The sequence below is a fragment of the Nomascus leucogenys genome, chromosome 13 (genome assembly GCF_006542625.1).
Source record: "Nomascus leucogenys isolate Asia chromosome 13, Asia_NLE_v1, whole genome shotgun sequence".
Taxonomy (NCBI): domain Eukaryota; kingdom Metazoa; phylum Chordata; class Mammalia; order Primates; family Hylobatidae; genus Nomascus; species Nomascus leucogenys.
Window position 1 is genome coordinate 49,418,600 of NC_044393.1, and position 18,265 is coordinate 49,436,864.

At 35.5% G+C, this 18,265-nt stretch overlaps 1 long non-coding RNA gene across 1 annotated transcript; it reads right to left on the reverse strand.

Annotated features, from left to right (window-relative positions):
• Window positions 1–11,688: 11,688 nt before the first annotated feature.
• LOC101179101 lies at window positions 11,689–16,355 on the reverse strand. The gene is made up of 2 exons (XR_004032946.1): window positions 12,214–16,355; window positions 11,689–12,110 (listed from the first exon to the last, which is right to left on the reverse strand). It is a non-coding gene; the product is annotated as an uncharacterized LOC101179101 (long non-coding RNA).
• Window positions 16,356–18,265: the final 1,910 nt, after the last annotated feature.

Sequence of the window (18,265 nt, forward strand, 5' to 3'; positions counted from 1 at the left end):
TTGTTGTTGTCAAGTCTAATAGGTACTGAATTTTAGTTTCCTGTGGATAATCTAATTATTCTCTTTGAAAATCTTGAGAGTTTCTCTTTGTCTTTAATAATCTTAAATGTCACTATAAGTCTAAATGAGGATTTTTTCCTACTTATCTCTCCTGTTCAGTTCTTGGTGTTCCCTTTTAATATTAAGTTTTACATCTTTCATTAATTTTAACAACTTATCAGTAATTTTTTTCTTCAAATATTTTCTCTACATGTATACCTTGCCTTTCATCCTAGATGGGCACTGCAATTTCTATTATTATTCTCCATATCTTTTGACTTCTTTTTTATTCTTTCTATCTCTTTATTTCCTGCTAATGCTTTTTGAAAGACTTTTTCAACCTTATCTTCCAGCTCAATAAATCATTCTTTAAGTATATTCAACAAGTTCTCTTCAATGCAATAAGTAACCTAAAAAAAAAAATGAAACGGAAAACAGATCCACTTTATGATAACAACAAAAACTACCAATTGCCTAGGAATTAATCTAGCAAAGGTTGCCCAAGAGGTTTATATAACTTTTTTCTCTCCAGTTCTTGGCCAACTTCTAAGCTAAGCTTCTATGGATGAGTATCCATAGAATGAGGCTCTGGGAGGGATAGCAAAGACCAGCTTCTAGGAGGTTAAGAGATGAACACAGATTTCAGAGGTAGAGTAGCAGTTTGGAGAGACTGGAGTGTAGGCCCAGGCAGAGTAGAGAGACTTCAGTGAAGAAACCATATATTTAATTAAAATCCAAGAAAGTCCATGTCTAAGATTAAGAACATATTCTGGGAATAGCTATTGAAATAGATCTGTCCCAACAAAATCTAACAGCAAGTTTTAAAGATTCAAGGGCTTCACAGGTAATTTAACTGCCTGCCAGGACAAAACTCATGTTTTGACAAAGTTAATAGAACCTCCATATAAATTATATACAATGTCCAGATATGCAAAGAAATAAGAAAATGTAAGAAGAAGAGTGTTTAAAAACAGTTGAGAGAAGTAGAACTCAAGATTACCCAGATATTGGAGTTCTCAGATTAGACCTTTGGGATAACAGTGTGTAACATGGGGAAAAAATTGACAAAAATATTAAAAAGAGTAGTTTATACATTTTTATCCATATGTATAGATTATTAGAACGTTTAAGATAAATCAAATGGACTCAGCAGAAGACATGATTAAAGATCAAAAGAAAGGACACACATTAAACACAAAATACTGGATGTATGTAAATGGGAAGAAGATGGAAATTGAATAGGCATACAAAAGAAAAGTAATTTTAAAGAAATGAACATGAGGACAATAAAAGACCTTGTATATGACATGGAATTTAGCAAGGCAAGCATCAAGAAATGTATTTGATTTCATTTTGTGTATTAGAAATCCTTATAAGGAAGGAGGTGGGGGAAGAAATCTGCATTGACTTTCTTCATTGAAGGCTAAGAGTTTTGACTTTAAAAAGTCAATTTATTAAGTATATTAAGTTTTAAGTATATTAAGATTTTCTATTTTTCCTTGAATTGGTTTTACCAGTATAAAATTTTGTAGGATTTTGCCCATTTTATCTGCTTTCAAATTATTGGCAAAAGATTATGTGTGACATTTTATTTGTGTAAATCTTTACAATAATTAGATATCATCTTTTGTGTTCTAACGTTTATTTGTACCTTTATGACTTTATAAAATTTATTGAAGTTTGTCTACTTAATTTATGTTTCTCAAAAAATTTTGTGATGGTTATTTTATTAACTATATCTATTGTTTTTTCATTTTGTTTGTATTCATGTTCTCTTTTTTACTTTCTTTTATTTTCTTGAGGCTTGTTCTATTTTATCCTAGATTTGAGTTCTTTAATTTAAAATCTGTCTTATAATTTAATAAATGCAATTAAGATGATGTGTCTCTAATTAGTCCCTTTAAGTGCACCCCACAAGATTTGATATACCTTCAGTTATTCCTTTCTAAATATTTCATAATTTCCATTGCCATATTTTACCACTTAAATTATTTTTACATTTATTACTCTCTCTATACATTGTTATATTAACAATCATTTCCAGTTTTATTTTACTGTGATTCAGGAAAATGTTCTTTATTATAGCATCTCTTCATTTTTCCCCAAGAAAGGACGTAAAAGACCAATCAGTCAGAGTCAGCCTCATAATGGCTGCCAGATTCAAGCACTAAATGGCTTTATTTAAGGGAAGATGGTTAAGTGAAACAAACAAAGGTGCCCACTTCTGTGACTAGTGCCCAAACCCAAACTGATATTCATCACCTTTCTCCTTCATCACCCATTTTACATTTGTTCTACCCTTGGCCATCTTGTTGGCTGGTCTGAGTGGCTTGCTTGGCAGGGAGACTCAGAACTTTACACGTTATGAGTCGGAACTTTACCATTTAGTGTCCATTTCCTTGTGTGGCAGCCATATTACAGATGGACCCCCAGTGATGCACATCTCCTAGTATTGAAGCTCTGGTGTAGTGCCCTCATGCATTAAATAATATCTGTCCCTGTGTGACTGACAACATATGGCAGATGTGATCATACATGACTTCTGAGGCTGGGTTATAAAAGACATTGCAACTTACACCTTGGTCTCTTGGAAGACACACTCCTGGTTCTCTGGGCTACTGCATAAGACATCCATCTACCTTGAGGATAATATGCTAGAGAGACCCTATTCATAGGCCCCGAATCATATGAGTGCCTGAGACCACATAAAGAGAAAGCGATGCATGGACAGTCCCCAAATGCTCCAGCCCGCATGCCTTCAAGTCATCCCAATTGACACCCCAGACAACTCATATAGCAAAGATAAGATGTTCCTGCTGAGCTCTGCACAAATTATACATTGTAAACAAAACAATTTATTGTTTTAATCTTAATCCACTAAATTTTACAGAGAAATACATATACAAACACCATTTCTAACCATTGTTGCTGTAGTTATCCATTTACGGTTACCATGGGCATAAAAGTTCATAAATTCAGTGGGTTCTAGACAACACCCTCTGGGTCCTCATTATGTAACAGCTGTAGACTATCCTGGTAATTAGGATTGATTACTCCCACTGACATTGTAACTTCTTTCTTTGCTTGCTGGTCCACCAGCATGAGGATTGGCATCATTCTTGTTTGCTTTTGCATTAACATATCATATCAGTCTGCCTTTGCACTAGCCTAAGTTCTTTTCTTCTAGGTTGGTTGACTATGGGGAGTACCACTTGAGGCCAAAGGTGTAAGCTGAGATAGGAGTGTCTGTACAGAAGAGGTAAGTGATGTGGATGTCTAGGCCACACAATTGTGTGATTTACCAGTGTATTCTGGATATGCTCAGGCTGAAACTCAAACATCATTTCTGCATCTGCCCAATACAAAAAATGATGGATCTGATTATACTCAGTTCAGAAAATTAAACCCCAGTGGCATAGTCACTCAGCATCCCGTAGTCAGGCCATCAGTTTCTAGTAGGATCCAGTATAATGAAAGGAATGTTTACTCAAATTGAGAATAGTTCTTTTACAGAGAAAGAATTATCTTTCTCTAAAACCCTAGAAACTTCTCAAACTCATAGCAACCTGTCTCCATACATATCTCTAACTCAAGCCAATCTGCTCTGTTATAAGGCCTAAGTGGCTAGACACCTCAGGCTGGGTTTTCTGCAGAACTCTCTCTTCCATTTTGCGTCTCTCGAAATTAACAGCTTCCAAGTCACCAAATAATAGATGAGTCAGAGTAGTGACATCATGTTCACTCCACCTCCAAAATCAAAAGAGGCTATTAAACACTGTGTATCTTTCAGATAAGTGTCAGCTGTAAAGGGCAAAAATTTATCCTTAGTCTTACAAGGGATGTTGTGCCATGTCACTGACCACTGGACCTCTAAAACTGTGGCCATTCCTTGACTCTTCATAAGGCTTATCTCTACTCCTCTGACACCTCTGACAACTACTATACTCTTGTGTCCTGCTCACCAAGTCCGATTATCATGATGTTATCAGTTTACTGATCTAGTGTTATATTCTAGAGATTGGCAAGATAATCAAGATATCTGCATTCTGTACTGTGAAAGAGAGCAGGACAGTTTGCACATCCCTGGACTTGAGAGTAAATGGGTACCGCTGTTTTTACCACATGAATAAACACAGAACTTGATTATCTTTATTAAAGAGAATTGGAGAAAAAATATATATGCAAGATCAGTAGTCTTATAACAAGTGCCAAAGCCTGTGTTAATCTACTGTCACTTAACTTAGTGGTAGCTCCAATAGCAGCTTCTGTGGCAGATGGTATAATATAGCAGCTGTGAAGCTGTGATCGGGACTGCCAATTGGATAAATTTATAGTAATGTACTGTCATCTACCACGATCCATTTCATTTTTGTAGGGTACATACAGGTGAATTAAATAGAAATATGATGTGGGCCATCACCCCTACATCCTCTACATCTTTGATAGTGATACTAATCTCAGCATTTCTTACCGTGATATAACGTTACCTCTGATTTATAATTTTCCTCAGGATGGGAGTGTAGTTTCTGGGTCTGCTACTTGGCTCTTGGTGCCCTAATAGCTTTTATTCCACAAACCATAATGTATGGGTTCTGACAGCTGCTAAGTATTTCCCTTTGCATACTGCACATGAGGACCAGGGAAATAGCCACAGGTTAGGTCCAAATATACTTATATGCACTGTGAAATGGACTTGGGTCAAACTCTATCTGGCCTCTGTAAGCTCCCATTTAACCAGAGTACTGCAATTGTGCCTCAGATCCCGTGACATCAGTGTCAGCTCAGAACTTATATCTAAATGTCCTAGAAAAGTCTGTGTTGTCCCATTCCCCAGCGCTGTTACTCTGGAAATGGTTTCAGATCCCCTTGGAGAATAATCCAGGGAATATTTACTGTATATACTTCAGGTGGTATTGCAGGTTCTTTTTTTCTCAAGGGGACCATACTCTTCAAGCAATTTCTTCTATATTTGAGAACTAAATTACATTTGGAAATTGGGTATGGAAACACAGTTTTCCAATTTAGCAGCTGATGTCAGCCTTCTGCCCATCATCTCTTCCTTCTCTCTTTCTCATGTCTATCTATCTCATTTCTAAGAACACCATGACCGATTAACTATCACCACAGGTGTGAAGGCCAAGAGAAATTGATGGCAAGTCTAGTAATTTCACCTGCCTTGCCTCTGATGCTTGAGTGTTGTATCAGCTGGGCCCAGTTCAACAGCAACAACTCTGACGATCAACCACAGCCAGCAGAGCACAGTTGCCAGCAAGATGTCGGTACCTTCTCAAAACTTTGTTGCTTATGGAGTGTCATCTGGGCCACACAAGAATCTTAATCAGGGTGTGCGTACTCAGGTCGTACACAGTAAATCCATTCTAACATTCCCATATCTTCAATTTTTCTCACTCCTTCCTCAATACCATGTTAGGATGTTCCAGATTTTTCATTGTATTTGCTATATTGAAGCCTCAAAGAGGTATCCCAGAAGAATATTTTGGGGTAGACATCAGTGTCATTTCTAGATCATCAAATTTGAAGGCTTTTGTGATTGCCTCTATTCAATAAATTCTCCCATACCCAGCCTAATATTGCACCTCTTCGGGTATAAATCTGAAGCTTTATTCTGACATTTGCTTCTCAGGTTGCTGACAGTATTTATTAGTCAGGTATGTGAACTCCTTTGACATAAACTATTTTCTGCTGAAGATGGATTATACTTCTCTGCTCTGCCTGTGCTGCGGCCTAACCCTAGGTACTGACTAGACGCAATAAAGGGAGGTGGGTAGACCATGAGGGAAAGCATTATCTGGAGAGGCACACACCTCAGATTATGTCATTGTAAAATCTGAGGCTTGGAGAAGACGGCTTCTTCTGCCATCCTGGAAGTACAATAGAACTTGTGAGTTCAATATTTTCAGGCTTGCTTACCCAAATTACCCTGTTTCAGGTCTCAACATTCCATTCTTTCCTATGAAGCCACTGACTTTAGCATAGGGGCCTCTTGAGTCTTTGCGTTCAGGATACATCGAGTCTCTGCCACTCTTTCAGTAAACCCTGAGCCTGATTTTCAGCACATTCTTATGCCACAGGAGAGGACAGTTTCCCTAAAAACTTCCCTGGGAGTTCTTCAGATTTCACATTGTTCCGTGTTCTGGCATTTGGCTGATCCAAGCTGAGCATTTTATTTTTTCAACATCTGTAATGCTTAAAGAGAAGCCATTCTACACAATCCTTATAATGATTGCTGACCTCATACTTTTAAAACATCACAACTTTCACATATTCTAATGCTTCCCCTTTCACCTGCATTTCATTCCAATTCAACAAAGGTTAAAACTTCCATAATCATGGTACCACTGCTAACCAGGAATTTTTCAGTATCCTATTTACCATTAGCACTGAAATCCTCGTTGCTAGAAGGCCAGTGAGTAGTCCAGTTCTAAAATCCCATCTTTATGGTCTGCTTTCTAAGAATATTCCTATTGCCGACTGTCTTGCCCTGAGCTCTGGAAAACAAAGCCTAAGATCAAGACTTAACTATCATTACCTTGTTAGAAAATGCATTTGCAGGGTATAGGAGTGAGGGGAAAAGGGAGGGAGTAAGGGAGAAAAGCCAATACAAGGATAGGTTTCCATGCTGGCCACCACTTTGTAATATGATGGTTAGCTCATCCATGTTGCATTATTTTTCCAGAATCTACATAAATGAGTGAATATTAGGGCCTTTTATCCAGAAAAGAGAAGGTAAAGAATTCATCCAATCTCTCTCGTCTCCCATTAATTTGTTAGACTTCATGGGAAATTGATTCCCTTGCACACAGGGGTTGCACATAAATGAAGGGGCCAGGAAGATACTAGTACACCTCATACCTCAGCATCAACATGAAAATCTGGGACAGGTGGCAAGATGCTACCCTCCTTTTATGCCTAATAAGAGACCACTGACCATGGAGTGCTTCTGACCAGTCTATGGACAATGTACATTAAGAATTTGTGTGTCCTCTGCTTCAAATTTGATGTCAGAGGGCTGAAACCTCCACCCTCAAATCGCTGCTGTTTTCTGAACATGGACAACAATGAAGCTCAGTTGCACCTCTGTATGTTTCTCCTTTCATAAATATTCATTACTCCTCCAGCTTATTGAATGTATGTATTTGGCCACCTTGCTCAACATACATTCCTATTCCCGTTGCCCCTCTCTAGCAGTATCTGTTTCTGGTTTCTGTCTGGAGGCTGTGTTTCCTAGCTTGTCAGAATGGCCATCCTGCAGGCTACAACCCTTTATAAGAAATAAAGCCTCTCCTTTTTTTTGAATTTATAATTTTTTAAAGTTAACAGTCTGAAACAAGTGGGCAAATATCCACAGACAGATGAAGCCAAAAGATATAATATGACACTTACATATTCAAATTTTTTTAATTCCGATTGTTTCAGAAAAGAGCACATAATTGCATTTTTTCAATTAGCTTTGATGACATTTGTCTATTGATATTTAAACTATGTTAGCTGTAATAACTGAATTTACATTAACTTCTCATTAAGTTGTATACTTTGTGCTATTTTTCTCTAATCTTTATGTTCAGTAATTTGCAATCTGTACTATGCTTTGTTTGCTACTGTAATCAGTAGTAGTTTTAAAATAATAGAGCATTTTAAAATTTTGCTGTGGGCTTCTTTATATATTTAATAAAATTCTAGATTATGTATTTTTTTCAGCTTCAAATGTAACACAGAGGTGTAATTTTAACCTCTATCTATGTAAAACAAGAAATTTAATGTGCTTTTAGTGACCCATCTCTACACTTACAGATCTTTCTTAATTTATTATGGATTATAGATTGTAGGTTAGAGGTATAGCTTATTAAGCTTTAATTATTTTCTAAAATTATATTCTTTTTCAAGTGACATTTATTACACTATATTAAATTATATTAACATTTGTACAGAAATTAATTGAATTCACTCATATCAATGCTCAGCATAAGAACATTTATACCAAATTTTCTGGTTCTTCACAATTTTAATTAACTTTAAGCCCCCTGGATTATTTGCTTGAGTAAGCTTTTCAGTGGTCTATGTCAGTACCATAATTTATGAACCCTTGCATATCAGAAAATTTAAAAAAAAATCAGTTGCCACTTGCTACTTGGCCTTGTCACCCTGCAGAAAAAGAAAAAGGAAAATAAAAATCTCATTAAACACCTTCCATTATCTTTTTGTATCTGGTGTTGCAAAGGTTAAATTTTAAAGCCAGCCTGGAATGTACCTTAGCTTTCTTGTATTTTTTTTCTGGTTTCTAGGTAACCTATATATTTGGGAACCCAGGTTTTAATAATTTCTTTATTCTTAACATTTCTAAAAGTTTATCAGGATATGTGCTACTAAATATTTTTAATTAGATTGCCTGCTTCAGTTCTGCATGTTTTATAATTTATTCTCCTTCTTACAGCAAAACCGTTTCAAGAAGTGTTTTAGGATAATTCTCTCCTTCTCTTAAGATGAAGAATTTCATCCATAAGTCACAGTTTGTTTGCATATGCTTTCTTTATTCAAGATAGGTGTTGTTTATTCACTTGTATATTGTTCTGTGTGTTCATCCTTGAATAAAGATTACTCACTCCTACTTAATAGGCCTCGTAATATCCACAAAGAAAGTGAAATATTTAGGAATACAGTTAACAAAGGAGCTGAAAGATCTATACAAGAACTACAAAACACTGCTTAAATAAATCAGAGATGATACAAATAAATGGAAAAACTGCATGCTCATGGGTTGGAAGAATCAATATTTTTAAAATGCCATACTGCCCAGAGCAATTTACAGATTCAATGCTATTTCCATCAAACTACCAGCATCATTCTTTACAGAATTAGAAAAATGTATTTTAAAATTCTTTTTAAAAAGAGCCCAAATAGCCAAAGCAATGCTAAGCAAAAAGAACAAAGCCAGAGGCATCACATTACCCAACTTCAAACTATACTGTAAAGCCACAGTAACTATAAAAGGTTGGTAGTGGTATAAAGCCATACACCTACAACCATCTGAGCTTCGACAAGGCCAGCAAAAACAGGCAATGGAAAAAGGAATCTTTATTTAATAAATGGTGCTGGGATAACTGGTTAGCCATATGCAGAAGATTGAAGCTGGACCCCTACCTTTCACCATAACAAAAATTAACTCAAAATAGATTAAATATTTCTCAAACTATAAAAATTGAGGAAGACAACCTAGGAAATATTCTCAACATAGGTCATGGTGAAAAATTTTTGGCTAAGTCTCCAAAAGCAATTGCAACAAAAACAAAAATAGACAAGTAGGAACTAATTAAACTAAAGAGCTTCTGCATAGGAAAAGAAACCATCAACAAAGTAAACAGACAACCTACAGAAGGGGGGAAGATACTTGCAAACTATGGATCTGACAAAGGCCTAATATCCAGAATCTGTAGGGAACTTAAATCAAGCAAAAGCCAAATAACAGCCATTAAAAAATATATGGGCAAAGGACATGAACAGATACTACTCAAAAGAATGCATACAAGTGGCTAATAAATACATACAAGTGATGAAAAAACGCTCATCATCATTAATCATCAGAGAAATGGAAATCACAACCACAGTGAGATACATCTCACACCAGTCAGAATGGCTATTATTAAAAAGTCAAAAAACAACAGATGCTGGCAAGGCTGGGTCAAAAAGAGAATGCTTATACATAGTTGGAGGAATGTAAATTAGTCCAGCTGCTGTGGAAAACACTCTGGAGATTTCTCAAAGAACTTAAAACAGAGCTACCATTTGATCCAGCAATCCCATCACTGGGTAGACACCCAAAAGAAAATTAATCATTCTACCAGAAAAACACAGGCACTCGTATGTTCATTGTCACACTATTCACAATAGCAAAGACAGGGAATCAACCCAGGTGCCCATCAACTGTAGATCGGATAAAGGAAATGTGGTACATATACACAATGGAACACTATACATCCATTAAAAATGAATGAAATCATGTTTTTGCAGCAACGTGGATGGAGCTGGAGGTCATAATCCTAAATAAATAAATGCAGAAATAGAAAAACAAATACTTCATGTTTCTACTTGTAAGTGGGAGCTAAAAACATGGACATAAGTATGGGAACAACCAGACACTGTGGACTGCTGGAGGGTAGAGAGAATGGTGAGTGGGTTAAAAAACTACCTATTGGGTACTATGCTCACTACCTGGATGACGGGATCCATACTCCAAACCTCAGCATCACATAATATTCCCATGTAACAAATCTACACGTGTACCCCCTGTAACTAAAAGTTGAAATGAAAAAAAAAAAGGACACAGGCTTCGGTAGGTATCTCTCACTACCTACTTAAGTGTTGACAGAAGCCTCCTTGTATTCTTAAAGCAGAAGGCAGATTAATGTATGTAACTTTCTGAACAATTTCTAGCTTTAAGTATGCTTGACTATAGTGAAAAGGAATCCTAATCTGTTGCCTTCTTCTGTCTTCTAGGATGATACTTTATTTCTGGATCATTCAGATTGTCTTGTCTTTAAATTTTTCCCCCCGAAACAGTATTTGAGAATCTTATATACCTCCCAAGCATTGTTTATAAGTAGTGTCCTTGCCTACAGTTGATATCACATTTCAAGTTTCCATGTAACATTTTCCCCAACCCTTCTTTATTCATATTGTTTTACAAGGAACTACATTTTCTGTGTGTTTGATGTAAATCAGTACACAGAGGATAGTAAAATATAAGGAAGCAATGTCCCTAGCTACCACTAAAATTATGTTTCAGGAAATGGATGGCTGTTTGAATTTGTGATTGGCAAAATCCCTAAATCTCTATAATAGGGATGGGTTGTGGGTCAAAAATGCAGCCTTGTTCAGCCTTCTTCCTCCCAAGTGCTGCTCACATTTGAGGGGCAATATATGCAAAGGCCTCCAATTATTTATCAGTCCAGCCAGTTCCCATGGAAACAGCTTCCAGACCTTGAGAAGTTGTTTTCCTTCAAGTATTGTTTTGACTCAATAACTTTTCATCTTCCTTCATTTCAATGAGAGGATGTGATGGGGTGGCTTATGTGATGTTTAAAGTGACCATTTTTATTATCAAGGCAGACAGCATCTGCATTGACTTTGTACAAAAATATCACTTTAGGGCTTAAATTATTAATATGTGAAATGGTATATTACTCTCCCTCCGAAATTAAAGATCACTGGCTATTAATTGTTCTCTATATTCAGAGTGGCAGACAGCTAGAGCAGAAGTCCAAGAGTGAGAAAGAAGCTCATTGTTTGGCTCTAAAAAGAAATATCTCTTCGATAGGGTATCTTACCATCAGATAAAATAAATGAGTCAGAATTCACACACACACACACACACACACACACACACACACTCTCTCTCTCTCTCTCTCTCTAACCACCAGTGATGACAAGTTTAAAATAAATACATCCTTAAATCATGTTTAATGGGATATATTAGTACCTATTCCCTAAGAAAGTAGACTTAGAATGGGGAGATTTAAAGGAGGAATTAGAGATAAGTAGCATTGAGTGCCCAGAAAGTCATGGTCCCCTTCAGGCTCCTTGAGTACATGTGTGTGCATACATAGGCACACATGACACACATCATCACATTCACACTGAGAAAATAACAGGATTCATCTCCTTTATTCATAAAATTTGAAAGTTAAAATGTATTTAAGAGTTTGATAACTAAAAGATCATAAAAGATCAGCCTCAAAATCACAATAACTGATTTTTTTTTCTGAGATTTGATTGTGTTAAGTGTCTGTGGGTCCCTCAGATTAATCCTTTAAAATGGATACTTTTACCAATTTAATGAATATTGTATGAATTTTGATGCATTTAAGCATATGACATAGAAGTCTGTTTCTGCAGATTAACCTTATAATAGCAATGCTTTCATAGCAGGAAGTGTGAAGGTAGGGAGTCTAGGCCCCTTCTATCTTTTTGCTCCATCATCTTTAAAGGAAAGCTTTTATCTTCTTGCTTGTCAAATAGCAGCAAGATGGCTTCTCTTTCATCAGCTGTGCTGTAAGCTGGAGAAAGAGAAAGAGACAAAGGGTTGTCTATATTAGAAAAGCAAAAACATTCTGAGAAACTCCTAATGGGTCCATACCTAGTCTCATTGCCTACACTTACATTACATGGCCACACCTGGTGACAGGGAGTCCGAGAAGGTGAATATTTTATCTGGCATAAAATTTGAGCAGAAAGGAGCTCTGTCACTAAGAAGGAAGTAGAGAATAGCTTTAGGGTAGGAAATGATTACTGTCTAAAGATTCATTGGTCTCAGAATGCTGTGTAATCGCAACCAGTATTTCTAGGCAATTTTCAGGATAAAGTTGACTGTGGGTACCTATTCAATTTTGCTGTTTTGGAGGGTTTTCTTTTTTTATGGATAGCCATTGTAACAAACATTTTTATATACTTTATTCTTTGCATCATATGAGTGAGAAGGAGGTCATTCTAGGCCATTAATAACTTTTGTGTACTAGAATATCCTTTTTTATATGCTTCATTTAAATGGTGGCTTTAGAGTCCATGTTATGACCAATACTAATCTCTTTTGGATGACACTTAAATTCTAAGTTGCAGCACCTATACCCAAAATCTAGTAATTTCTTAATTATCTCTATCAGTTTCAAATGACCTGTTTTTTTTTAATGCCCACATACTGATAATAGAACACTAAATCTTTAAACTAACTGAGGAACATTCATACAAGAAGCTGTTGTTTTTTGTATAGCCCTGCTAGCCTTAACATCTAAAATTCAGTATTTGATAGAAGACTTTTAAGATCTTAAAATTATTACCTCTTAAATATTTTACATACTTATAAAAATATTTATTAATTATATTCTATATTCCACTAAAATGCAAATCTTAGGTTCTCTACATTTCTCAGAATCGGTCTTTCATATTGATAATTAAGATGGAGAGATTTTTCGATGACACTTAGGTTATTGAAAAGAGGAAGAAAAGGAGCAGGAAAAGAGAAGAGAAAGTGAAAATAGGGTATCTGTTCTAATGTTCTTTTTAAGTGATACTCAGATGTGAACACAGTACAATTTCCTGAATGCAAATATAATAATAATTCATATGTAATGTAATTTGATATTACAGATTTACGTCCAATTTCAAATACTGTGTGAATTCAATTAGAATTAATTTTATCTCATCTTACACATATTATTGAATACATTTTTCGAATATAATTTTGATCCTGTTGATTTGAGATGATTTGTGTTTCATAAACATTTGCATGCAAGTATGATATATGACAGGGTGTCAAATATATCACATGATACATGAGGTTTAGATAAAATAAGATATTCTCTAATTATAAAAGAAAACATGTAGAATATTGCATATAAAGTCCTTACCTTATTTGCTTACAGCTAAAGCATTGAGGAAAAAAGCATACACAGAAATTCAATCAAGAAAATAACCAAATAGACACTTAAAACAAAGAAACCCTGCAAAAGAAAATGTGCTCCGTATGATACACACACGTACAGATAAATGTATATTTTAGGTTATGTGATATATAGGGATACAAATACATGATGGTATTCTAAAGAACAGAATTGGCAACATTAAATCACTAAGTAACTGTTTTCTCTCAAAACGTCCCTTAAAATCTGCTCTGTAGGGTGATACACCTCCCCCTAGATAAAATCTTGGTCAGTTCTCCATAGCTATATTAAGTAATAAAATCTTCCTAGTACTTTAGTCATTTAAACTATTCCAGTTTTGAAACTGATAGGTACAGCCAGAGCAGAATAAAAACTCCAACTTTCACTCAAAATTAAGTCTTCTGCACTTGCCTAATCTGCCATGCTACAGAAGGCTGGCCTACAGTATGAAAGTAGGGCCTAGACAGATACTTTGCTATTTTCCCAATTTATCATTCTTCCCCTCCTCAATTGTTAACTTACACAGTTTATGATGACACCAGGGTTCAAGACGGTGAAGGGAAGACATGTAGGGGCACAAGAAAGCATGTTTGTTCTGGTGCTTTGTCAGCTGCTGTTGTTGCTGCCTGGGTCTGGCAGGGGTCAAAGCTGATACTTGATCTTCTTTCCTTTGCAGAGTGTTTCAGTTCCTTTAGGGTTCTTCAGACCATCCATTCCTCTCCCCATTTTGCTAAGGATCCCTTCCTTGCCTGCACTTCACTGACCATAATATGGGTCTCAGAAGTCTATCTCTCCATAGACTCTATCTGTTGGGATTCTACTCTCTTTTAGGGACCCTTTGGGAAAAAGTCAATTTAAGATGACTCCACGCCAGCTTTCAATCACATTTGTGTGGTCCACGCCTTCTCTATGTATCTTTGGTTCATGTTCAATTGTAATTTACTCCTCAAAATGAAGCCGTCTATGTTGTTGTCACAAGTGCTATTCTTCAGATGTAGACAGATGTGTCTTATTTAATAAAATCAAAATTAAAAGTATCACTAATTAATAGTTTTTTGATCTTGTAATCATGGAAACAAAACATTAAAAACTATCATGTGTGGTGGACACACTTATTGATGTTAAAAACATTGGAGATCATCAAAATAGGTGAATAACTTCCTTTTACAGATAAAAAGCAAAGAATCAATTTAGTTAAAGTTGTTACTGGCCACGTGCAGACCAAAGCCTTTTATGATGCACTCAAAAGAGGCTGGGGTCTGGAGTCAAACCTAACAAGGTTTCAACCTTATCTCTACTATGTATTAATTATAAGAAGTTGGTCAAGTTGAACAAATTATGTAATCTCAGTTTCTTCTATGAAATGAAGATAATAATATCTATGACAATATTGTTTTGACGATCAAATAAAATGTAACACATATGGCATCTGTTGCACAGAAACTTCTAAATAATTGTTATTTGCATTGTCCAATACTGGTCAAATTATTTTTATAATAACTGTGGCCTGTTCCAATATTTTTTTACTTCTGAAATTAAAAATAACATATATATGAACATATACACATACATGCATAAATATATTTTTCAAGTTATTAAATTATTACCATGCAATAGTTACCAAGTGTATATGTGAGGCATTATTAAAATGAGAACCTTTGTTTTGTTATGCTATCAAAAACAGACTTTAAACTATGCCTTTTTTTTTTTAGATAAAGCAAATAAACCAGTAAAAACAGGCCAGTACTTCTATTGAATTTATATATTTGGGGTTAGCAAACTAAGCGGAGAAGCTCTGGCTTTTCAAGAAATAGGGGCGAGATGGACCATTACAGGAAAGTCTGCCACATCCAACGCCTTGCTGGGAGAAAACTCTAAGAATTCAGACACAGAGTCACGAAGCTTTTTATGTTGCAAATCCTGTTTATTTAAATATTTACAACTCCTCATTATCTTTGAACAAGTTATCCATGCTTGTAGCCAAGCAATAGTTAAGCTATCGCTAAACAGAGTCCCCAGAGTTGCATCTGTAGCTACTGTATTCATCCAAAGGGAGGATACTAGTATTGTTCCCACATAGATAGGATCACTATTTCCTTCATTGTTCATAACCCCATTTTATATATATATATATATGATATGCATATACATATGCATTATATATGCATATATTTTTTATACATATGCATTATATATGCATATATTTTTTATATATATGCATTTATTTCAAATTCTCTCTGTAATGAATGCTTTGATTTTTCCACGTGGGATGAGCTTTTGTCATCTGATTGTTCTACTCCAACACAAATCCAAAACAGCACAGCAAAGATCTATAAAACATCTAGATCACAGCTCTGGGTAATCTCTCTCTTTAATGTCTAGAATTCTAAGATATGTTATCTTTAATGATTAATGGGATCTATTTAAGATTGCTCTTTTCAGGATCAGTATTATTACTATCTATGTCCACTGTATATAGACAATGGATATTTTTCCTTCAAAAACATGAAAAGGGAATTGTGGCTTATTGAAAGTATTAGTATGAACTCATGAATTTAATATGCTTAAATGTACTTAATATACTACATATACATACATTCAAATATTTCTTTTTACATTTCTTAGCTCTGTCTACTGAAAGAGACTAGAAACAATGGCCAACTAATAGCAATATACAAGTCAAATACCCAGATCTTGGTTTCTAAATATAATTTGTCACTAGAAAGAACCAAGGCTCCTTGAAGGAAAGGCATATTTCAGAGCTGGGGAAGACAAATAACAAAATAATATGGAACATCTTGTACATTAGAAAACATGGAAGTACTTAAAGAATGAGAGGGATGGCTGGGTGTGGTGGCTCACGCCTGTAATCCCAGCACTTTGGGAGGCCGAGGCGATGGATCATTTGAGGTCAGGAGATGAAGAGCAGCCTGACCAACATGGTGAAACCCTGGTCTCTACTAAAAATACAAAAAAAAATTAGCCAGGCATGGTTGCACATGCCTGTAGTCCCAGTTAGTCGGGAGGCTGAGGGAGGAGAATTGCTTGAACCTGGGAGATAGAGGTTGCAGTGAGCCAAGATTGTGCCATCGCACTCCAGCCTGGAAGACACAGCAAGACTCGGTCTCTAAATAAATAAATGAATAAATACATAAATAAATAAATATAAAGAATCAGAGGGACATGTTGAAAGGGCAAGGTAACCAGCTTTAAGGAACCCTGCTGGCCAAATTTTGGAAAATTTGAGCATCAGAATAAAGAATGTTAGCAGTAAAGTCTAACCTATTAATTAAGAATCTAGGACTCCGTACTGATATAAACTTTAAAAATAAAGAGATAAAGGGACTGATATTAAAGGCTCACGTATCATGCCAGGTAATACCAGTGACTTTAAGGAAGACCTGCATAGTAGAAGCCTCTCTAAAGAAATTATATAAACTTGAATGACTGGTAAAAGCAAGAAGAAAAAGAGTGAAGACTGAAAGACAAAACTCTTTTTAATTCTTTTCTTCTCCTGTTCCCTTGTTTCTCTTGGCTCAATTTACTACGATGGTAACTATGATATTTCACTTATACAACATTGTAGAATTAGAAACTGCCAGAGAGATGTTTCTAAGAGAACTTCCTGAATGTTTTCACTTTACATGTATTATCGCAGTGGGTTTGTCACTGAAAACAGACCAATGAAAAAATCTACTTGAAAGCAAATAATTGTTCCTTCTTCCCAACTCTTGCTACACCTCTGACCATTTTTCCTCTCAGTTCCTCATCCAGCTAATCTATTTCTCCCAGGGACTTAAGAATTGGAGAAGCTCTCAGGTTCCATGTTAAGAATTCAAGGTCTGGTAAATGTAATGCAATTAATGTCTCAAACATAATTCTACTTCTATAACTTAAAAAGAAATCATGAATTCAACGAATTAGTAACTGGCTTTCAATGCCAACATATTTAAATATAGGCTGAAAATATAAGGTATGATATATGAAAAGTTGAATTTAAAATTGTATGTCAAAAATTACTCAATCTTTACACAATATTTCCATGAGTTCAGTTTGTATTCAATATGAATGATATTTAATATTTTATTGTTTTACATTAAATGATGGTAATATTCTAATGGCTACTGGCTTTTAACTAGAACAAATATATCATGGAAACTTCTGAAAATAAATTATATCTTGTGTTAAATCATAATAACCAAAAGATATTATAATCACTTATTTAAAAACGATTTGTGAGTAACTACTACTAATACTACATACTACATAGTAATAGCACCCTGTAGTACTTCTAATATGTTGGACCATATGTGCCCAGAGATGAATTAATAGTGTCTCTCTCCTAAAGAACCTCACCAGTGATAAAAGCAGACATGTAAATCAGTAATTGCAAAGCAATGTGTCAAATGCACAAGACAATGGCAGCTTAAAATTTGAACAATTTAATGGGTGGTAGGCAGGAGACAGTGAGAAGCAGCCTCCTAAAGGAGAGAATGCTTGAAGGGGAGTTTCAAAGATGAGTTCATTACCAGGAAAGAAAGAATGCATGAGAAGAATATTAAACAATGAAAACAGCATACGGAGAGTCACAAATGCATGGATTAGCACAATATATGGTGGGAATGGGTTAGGGAAGTTTTAAATTTTAAGTGGGAACCAAATTGTGGAAGCCCTTATGAACTAACCTAAGAAGTAGTATAATTGAAGGCATAAAAGAACCAAAGTGAAAATTACCTGCTCTCTGGCAAGCCTACTTCCCACTTCAGGACATAGAG